Source organism: Staurois parvus, unplaced genomic scaffold (assembly GCF_062004578.1).
Source record: "Staurois parvus isolate SC_StPar_1 unplaced genomic scaffold, SC_StPar_1.0 ptg000070l, whole genome shotgun sequence".
In the NCBI taxonomy this organism is placed as follows: domain Eukaryota; kingdom Metazoa; phylum Chordata; class Amphibia; order Anura; family Ranidae; genus Staurois; species Staurois parvus.
The window spans coordinates 4,846,719-4,854,776 of NW_028317866.1; the positions used below are offsets into that span (position 1 = coordinate 4,846,719).

The window sequence follows — 8,058 nt, forward strand, 5'->3', positions numbered from 1 at the left end:
AAGCTACTCTTTTGGGCCCCTTGACATATTTGTGTTTCTGCAGAGTTGACAAAGCCGTAGCCTGCTCTATGGGCAGCTGGGTGTAAACGGATCTGATCAGTCTAAATGGGAGAGGACGGATTCCCTTCCGTTTTTTTTTTTTTTTTTTTTAAAGTGGACCAAGAAGGACACAGAGTTAAGTGGGTGTACACAGACACAAGTCTGTTTACACCTGCCTGTCCATAGAGATGAATGGATCATCTGATCAGGTCCACTTGAAAAACTGACAGGCGGACCTGATTGGATAGCCCATCTGAAAGGTGCCTGATACTTTCTAGAATCTAGATCAGGGGTGGGCAACTGTGGCCCTCCAGCTGTTGTAGAACTACAAGTCCCATGAGGCTTTGCAAAACTGACAGTTACAAGAATGACTCCCAAAGGCAGAGGCATGATGGGACTTGTAGTTCACCAACAGATGGAGGGCCACAGTTGCCCACCCCTGATCTAGATAATTTCTCCTGTATTTAAATAAACAAAACAGAAGAACTAGTGTAAACATAGCATTATAATTGTGAAAATTGCTTTTTTTGAGTTTTTTTCTTCTGAGCAAATCTGGAATTAGCCTGGGTTCACACTGATGCGCTGTGGAATTTTCAGCGTTTTCCGTGCGAATTTCGCACCACATCACAATCGCACCCCGTTCATGCGAACCGCTGCAGGTGTGTATGTTACGTTAACAACACCCTGAAATCAGTCTGCAAAACGCGGTGCGCAGAATCAGATCGCATAGGTGCTAATACCCATGCGATCTAATTCTAGTGCGGACCATAAAAAGGGTCCTGCACCTTTTTGGTGCAGATGCGGTGCGATTTGAGCCATACAAAATATATGGCTGTGATTTGAGCCATAAAAAATGTATGGCTCAAATCGCACCGCATCACAATCGCACCCCGTTCATGTAAACCGCTGCAGGTGTGTATGTTAAGTTAACAACACCCCAAAATCGGTCCGCAAAATGCGGTGCTCTGTGCAGAATCGGATCGCATGGGTGTGAATACCCATGCGATCTGATTCTAGTGTGGACCATAAAAAGGGTCCTGCACCTTTTTGGTGCAGATGCGGTGCGATTTGAGCCATACCAAATGTATGGCTCCAATTGCGCTGCACACAATTCACATGTGATTTGCACAGGAATGCGGTGTGGTTCCTATGCAAATCACATGCGATATACTGCACCACACAATTGTGGACCCAGACTTAGACCCCATTCACAGCTGGGCTAGTTGAACACTTCAACACTCAACATCATGATTATATTCTATGGTGCCAGTTCACACTGCAGTGCCATGCCACTCAAAGCTCAAAAAAGTGCACAACCTTCTCCGAGGCAGAGCAGCATTTTTGGCTACAATAGATTTCAATGGAGCACCTGATAATGCACATCAGACCCTCCTAGTAAGCAGTGCCGGATTTATAAGGGGACAACTGACCAGGGCCCCCCTGACAGAAGGGACCCCCCTCTATACAAATAATATAAAATAATATAGAAATTATATAAACAAATACAATTATATAAAGCATGTAGTCATAAATGTAGATGTGGTGAAGCTTTACTTTGTAAAGAATACCCAATCAGGTGCAAGGAACATTTAAAAAAAAAAAAGGATTTTTGCTTGCCCTTGATTGGATCTCCTAGATTGTAAACTCCAAGGAGCAGGGCCCTCCTATCCCTCTTGTATTGAACTATATTGTTGCTGTATTGTTTCCCATTATATTGTAAAGTGCTGAGCAAACTGTTGGCGCTATATAAATCCTGTATAATATAATAATAATAATGATGGAAATAAACAGAGCTTCACCACATTTACTCTGAGGAAATGAGTGCATCTGCACTTCCAAAGTGCACAGTCTATTTGTCTTCAGTAAATCAACCCCACTGAATGCTTACACTCTTAATGAAGGAGGTCTAATGACTGCATGTGCGCAGGGCAGTAGATAAGGGGGTACTACAAGTCCTCTGGTATGGGGCCCAGGGACAGCAAGAAGGTCCAGGCAGCTGGGCGAATCGGATGTGGGCAGGGAGGGTAATCTGCACAGTAGAGGGTGGGTTACTGGAACCGATCCCCTGTATGGCTCTCTCTCTGCAGCAGCTGAGAGCTGGCTTCTCCTTTTCCTCCCATTGGCTTTTAGCTGCTGCAGAGAAAGCCATACAGGGGATCCATTCCAGTAATTGCCCCCCTGCCACATCATTGTATCGATCGCTCACTGGGGTTAATTTACTAAAACTGGAGAGTGCAAAGTCTGGTGCAGCTGTGCATAGTAGCCAAAAGCTTCTAACTTCAGATTGTTCTATTAAACTTTGACAATAAAACCTGGAAGCTGATTGGTTGCCTTGCACAGCTGCACCAGATTTTGCACTCTCCAGTTTTAGGGCCTGTTCACACTATAGAAAAGCAGCCCACTTGTGTTTTCCGGATGCATTTCCACATGCATGTCTTTGACACGTTCCAGTGCATTTTTTAGTGTTTAATTTCAGTACATTTGTTCCCCACTTTTTTTCTTCAATTTAAATAGGGACATGTGCTCCCCAGTGCGTTTTCGGTGTTCCAATGCATTTTAACGTTTTCCAGTACAGTTCTGTGCATAAAAAAAATGCAGCATTTTCTTCTTTTTTTTCCCTGCAACCAGAATGCACTGGAACTGCAAGCTCTGATGTGAACTATGACATTGACAATCATATAACCTACTTTCTGTGCATTTTGGATGCAGAAAAAAAAGCAACTGAAATGCATGTAGTGTGAACTGGCCCTTTGTAAATCAACCCCACTGTGTTCATTCATAACTGAAGCATAGTAAACTAGTAAACTGTGGGGTGGGGGGGGCTGTCAGCTTGGCTGTATGGGGCCCCGTAGTCTCTAACAGCAGCCCTACATGTGTTTGTGCACACAATGCTTGACCTCAAACGGACACTGAAACTGTGTCACTTACTGCAAATGTAAACCAACCCTCCATATTGGAAGTTCCCCGGGCCCCCCCAAGGTCTAAATTTGTCCCTGTTAGCAGGGGTGAGGTCAGTCATGCCCATCACCCTGAACCCATCTGAGCAATCCCGCCAGGAAGCTGTGAAAGCCTTCAGCCACAAGCATACAGGGGTCATGTCCAGGGCAGACTGACCATTTGGAAACTCGGGCACTGCCCAAGGGCCGGGGTCAGTAGGGGGCCCCATGAGATGCCCCTGGTACCTTTTTCATAGGCTTTTTTGAGTTTGGGCAAGGACACAGGGGCCCCATGATCCCCTATTGCCCGGGGGCCCCATGAGTTGTCAGTCCGCCCCTGGTCATGTCTGAACACGCCTGGGCTCATCCCTGGTAACCAGCTTTCCATTGGCTAAGTCCTCATACACACGGGACGTTTTGATAACACTGGAAGCGTTAGCTGTGTAAAGTCTCGTTAAAAACGTGAGTTTTTAATTTTTTTAGCGTTTTTGTATTTGTGTTTAGTGGCGTTTTCCAGCAATTTTTTTTTTTACCAAAAAAATATCTTTTTTGGTCAAAAAAAAGTCTAAAAACGCCAGATTTACAGCATTTTGCAGCATTAGAGCACTTTTACAGCTAAAAACTCCTCTAGAAACCCTCTAGTCCTGGGTTTTTCTTCCAACCAAAAACCATTGATTACAGTGTATGTGTGTATGGACACATAGGATAACATGCTGGGGGGTTACTGACTGTAGAAAAAAACATCAAAAGCCAAAAACAGCCGCTGTAAAAACATCCAGTGGGCATGGGGGCTAATGAGGAGGGTCGGCCTGTTCAGATCCCAGCCTGACCCCAACTAAGTGACCCCGCCAGGAATCCGTCGCCTGTATTGGGCCAATAATATGTGTCCGTCACATCCCCTGCAACCACATGTATACAAAAAGGCATGTATACATTCATCTGTGGGGGCGGGGAATGCATCAGCCACTCATGATTGGCCCAGTACAGCGACAGCTTCCCGGTGGGTTTTGGACTGGGATGTGAACGCGCCTGAGCTCAACCCTATTGGCTAAAACAAAAACATTCAAGTCTGAAAACACCCAAAAACACATGAAAAGAAAATCACCTGAAAAGGCTGAAGTGTGAACAGAGAGAGTCTGATCAATACACATCAATACAGCCCACAGGTGTGACCCCAGATTCCATTTCCTGGACTCCTCATTCACAGACCATTTCAGCAGCAGAATTCTCACAATTCTTCCTATAGATCAGGGGTGGGCAACTGTGGCCCTCCAGCTGTTGTAGAACTACAAGTCCCACAAGGCATTGCAAAACTGACGGTTACAAACATGACTCCCAAAGGCAGAGGCATGATGGGACTTGTAGTTCACCAACAGCTGAAGGGCCACAGTTGCCCACCCCTGTTATAGAACCAGCCTGAACCATGTTACCCAAGCCGTTCTCCGGTCACATACTCGGAATGTATTAATAGGAACAATATTTCCACAAACAGACAAACACAGAACTTACTGCTCTCAACTTTGTGTCACCACAGAGCCGGTATGAGCCCGGGGAAAAGTAGAAGAAGGGTCATGTGACAGCAGGCAGCGTCTGCCAATACACTCCCCCCGGGAATGACGAATAGGGAGCGGGTGTAACTCCTCGGCTGCACACTGCCGCTGAAAACCGAAAGTAAAAGTTTCCGCCCTGAAACTGCAGACATCTCTGTGAGCAGCACTGGGAGTGTACCATGGCTTGTGCTTTGTTACTTATATCAACCAATTCATTTCCACAAGTCATTCCTGCAAGTCATTTCCACAAGTGGAAAGCTGGACATAATCCCTGATTCACACTGAATGTGACTTTGACTTTGCTTGAAGTAGCACGATTTCAATGCCGCAGATCAGTGCGATTTGTACCTCTGATGTCGCTGTGGTTGATACAAGTTGCAATGACATTGAAAAAAAGTAGTGCAGGAACGATTTTTAAAAATTGCGCAACTTCAAATCGTACTGATTAACCGCTTCCTGACTGCCCTATAGTGGAACTACTGCTACAGGGAGGTAGGGCTGTGAAAAATCATGTAAATATATGTGATTTTGTTTTTCCGTGTAGGGGGCGTATGCTCGTGCCCTACCCGCACCACCATTTGGGGCTTCTGCTGTCCATCAGCGGATCCCGGTGATTCCCCGCCAGCACCCGGCGATCACCAAGTATCACTGACGGGAGAGAGGTCTGTGTGTAAACAATACTGATCTCTCCGCTGTCAGCTCCAGCATGCTGCTTTGTACTGCTCTGCACAGCTACAGGGCCCTGCTACAGGGCGGTACGGCTGCGCAAAATCATGTATATATACGTGACTTTGTATTTCCGCATAGGGGGGGCGCATGCTCGTGCCCTACCCGCACCACCATTTGGGGCTTTTGCTGTCCATCACTGGATCCCAGTGATTCCCCGCCAGCACCCGTCGATCACTGAGTATCACTGACGGGGGAGAGGTCTGTGTGTAAACAATACTGATCTCTCCGCTCTCAGCCCTACCCGCGCCATCACTGGGTCCCGGTGATTCCCCGCCAGCACCCGGCGATCACTGAGTATCACTGACAGGGGAGAGGTCTGTGTGTAAACAATTCTGATCTCTCCGCTCTCAGCCCTACCCGCGCCATCACTGGGTCCCGGTGATTCCCCGCCAGCACCCGGCGATCACTGAGTATCACTGACGGGGAGAGGTCTGTGTGTAAACAATACTGATCTCTCCGCTTTCAGCCCTACCCGCGCCATCACTGGGTCCCGGTGATTCCCCGCCAGCCCCCGGCGATCACTGAGTATCACTGACGGGGAGATCAATACAGATCTCTCCGCTGTTAGCTCCACCACACTGCTTTGTACTGCTCTGCACAGCTACAGGGCGGTACGGCTGTGCAAAATCATGTATATATACGTGACTTTGTATTTCCGCGTAGGGGGCGCATGCTCGAGCCCGACCTGCACCACCATTTGGGGCTTCTGCTGTCCATCACTGGATCCCGGTGATTCCCCGCCAGCACCCGGCGATCACCGACAGGAGTTGGGTCTGTGTGTAAACAATACTGATCTCTCCGCTGTCAGCTCCAGCACACTGCTTTGTACTGCTCTGCACAGCAAAACAATACAAAGCAGCATGCTTACACAGTAAAGCACAGTACACAGTAAGGCTAGGTTCACATCTCTGTGGGTGGTGCCGCTGCGGATCCGCACAAAAATCCGTGCAGCCACATCACCCGCACAGGGAAATGCGGACCCGCGGGCAGGTCCCATTAGTTCTAATGGAACGCTGTCCGCACTAGAAAACGCAACCGTACTGAGAACCGAGGTTCCCGCACGGGCTGCGTTTTTGGAAGAAGTGCAGGGACTTCTCTGCAGGGCACGGGAGTCTGTTCAAATGAATGGGCTCTCGTGCCCACGCAAAACGTGGCCCGCACAGCCACATATATGTGAACCGGGGCTAAAACACACACAGCACACAGTTAACCCTTTGATTGCCCCAGATGTTAACCCCTTCCTGCCCAGTGGCATTAGTACAGGGTCAGTGCTTTTTATTAGCACTGATCACGGTATTAGTGTCACTGGGGATGTCAATGATAGTTCCCTTCAGTGTCAGAATGCCCGCCGCAGTCCCGCTATAAGTCACTGATCACCACTATTACTAGTATAAAAAAATAAATAAAAATTCCAGTATCTATGCCGCCATTTGTAGACGCTATAACTTTCACATAAACCAATTAATTTACATGTATTGGGATTTTTTTTTAAGCAAAGACGTGTTCCAGAATAATTTTGGCCTAAAATTATGACGAAATTTGCTTTTTAAATTTTTTTTACTGGATATGTTTAATAGCAAAAAGTAAAATATATTGTTTTTTGGGTTTTTTTTAAATTGTCAGTCTTTTTTGGTTTATAGTGCAAAAAAATAAAAAACACAGAGGTGATCATATACCACCAAAAAAAAGCTCTATTTGTAGGGAAAAAAGGACATAAATTTAATTTGGGTGCAGCATTGCTTGACCACGCAATTGTCCGTTAAAGTAAACACAGCGCCGTATCGCAAAAAATGGCCTGGTCAGGAAGGGGGGTAAATCTTCTGGAGGGCAAGTGGTTAAGACAGTACCATAGAAATACATTAGATGGAACTTCAGGCTTAGCCCTGGTTCACACTGATGTAAATTGTCATGCGATTTCACCGTTCAAATCGCATGATGATCAGCAGCGGAACAATTGGTACAACTCCAACTTTGTCCTTTGCACTAATTAGAAAAGTAATCTCTGCACTACTTTGTAGATTTGGGGTGCTACTTGCATAGACACAGGCGGTGCTAGACTATTTTGTGCCCTAGGCAAGACCAACTACTTGCGCCCCCCACAAAAAATAAAAATAAAAAACAGTAGAAAATATGAAATCAACAACACATGAAACTGCTAAATTTCTTTTTTAATTTGCAAAAATAAGTATCATAAGATACCACCAGCACTAATATTAAAGACAAAATCAGTGTGATGGACAGACAGTATCTGTGCTGGCAGTGGCAGGGTGACAGTTGCAGTGAATGGAGGATGACGGATCACAGGCTGGAATTCCCCAGGCAATGGAGGGAGATAAAACACTGTGACAGCAGGCAGCCCCACCCACATACACACACAGAACAACTGAACTGAGCCATCTCATACAGTGACAGATCCAGCACAACCAGTTATGTATTTAGATTTTGTGCTGCCCTAGGCAACACAAACATTTTGCAATTCCCCCCCCCCCCTTGTGAGAGTGAGAGAGTCAATAAGTGTGTGTATGCATGTATGATTCTCTCTCTCTCCCTCAATTTCTCTTTTCTCTCTCTCTTCCCTCCCCCCCTCTCCCCCCCCCTCTCTTCCTCCCTCTCTCTCTCTCTCTTCCTCCCTCAATCTATCCCCCCTCTCTCTCTCTCTCTTTCCCCTCCCTCTCTCTTCTCCTTGCCTCTCATCCATCTTTCTCTCTTCCTCCCCACTCTCTCTCTCTCTTTCTGCCCTCTCCCCCACTCTCTCTCTTCCCCCCTCTCTCTTCCCTCTCTCTCTTCCCCCTCTCTCTCTCTCA

The 8,058-nt window shown here is 46.7% G+C and overlaps 1 protein-coding gene across 5 annotated transcripts in view; it reads right to left on the minus strand.

The window, feature by feature from the left end:
* The window catches only part of VRK2 (VRK serine/threonine kinase 2), a 130,907-nt gene extending 126,287 nt beyond the window's left edge, over positions 1–4,620 (minus strand). For 4 of the 5 annotated variants that reach the window (XM_089669221.1, XM_089669220.1, XM_089669219.1 and 1 more), the window contains exon 1: positions 4,485–4,620. The gene's annotated coding sequence lies outside the window, so the exon portion shown is untranslated. Of the gene's footprint in view, positions 1–4,080; positions 4,209–4,484 lie in introns of those variants that run through there. The other variant, XM_089669218.1, reaches the window with a different exon arrangement.
* Positions 4,621–8,058: the final 3,438 nt, after the last annotated feature.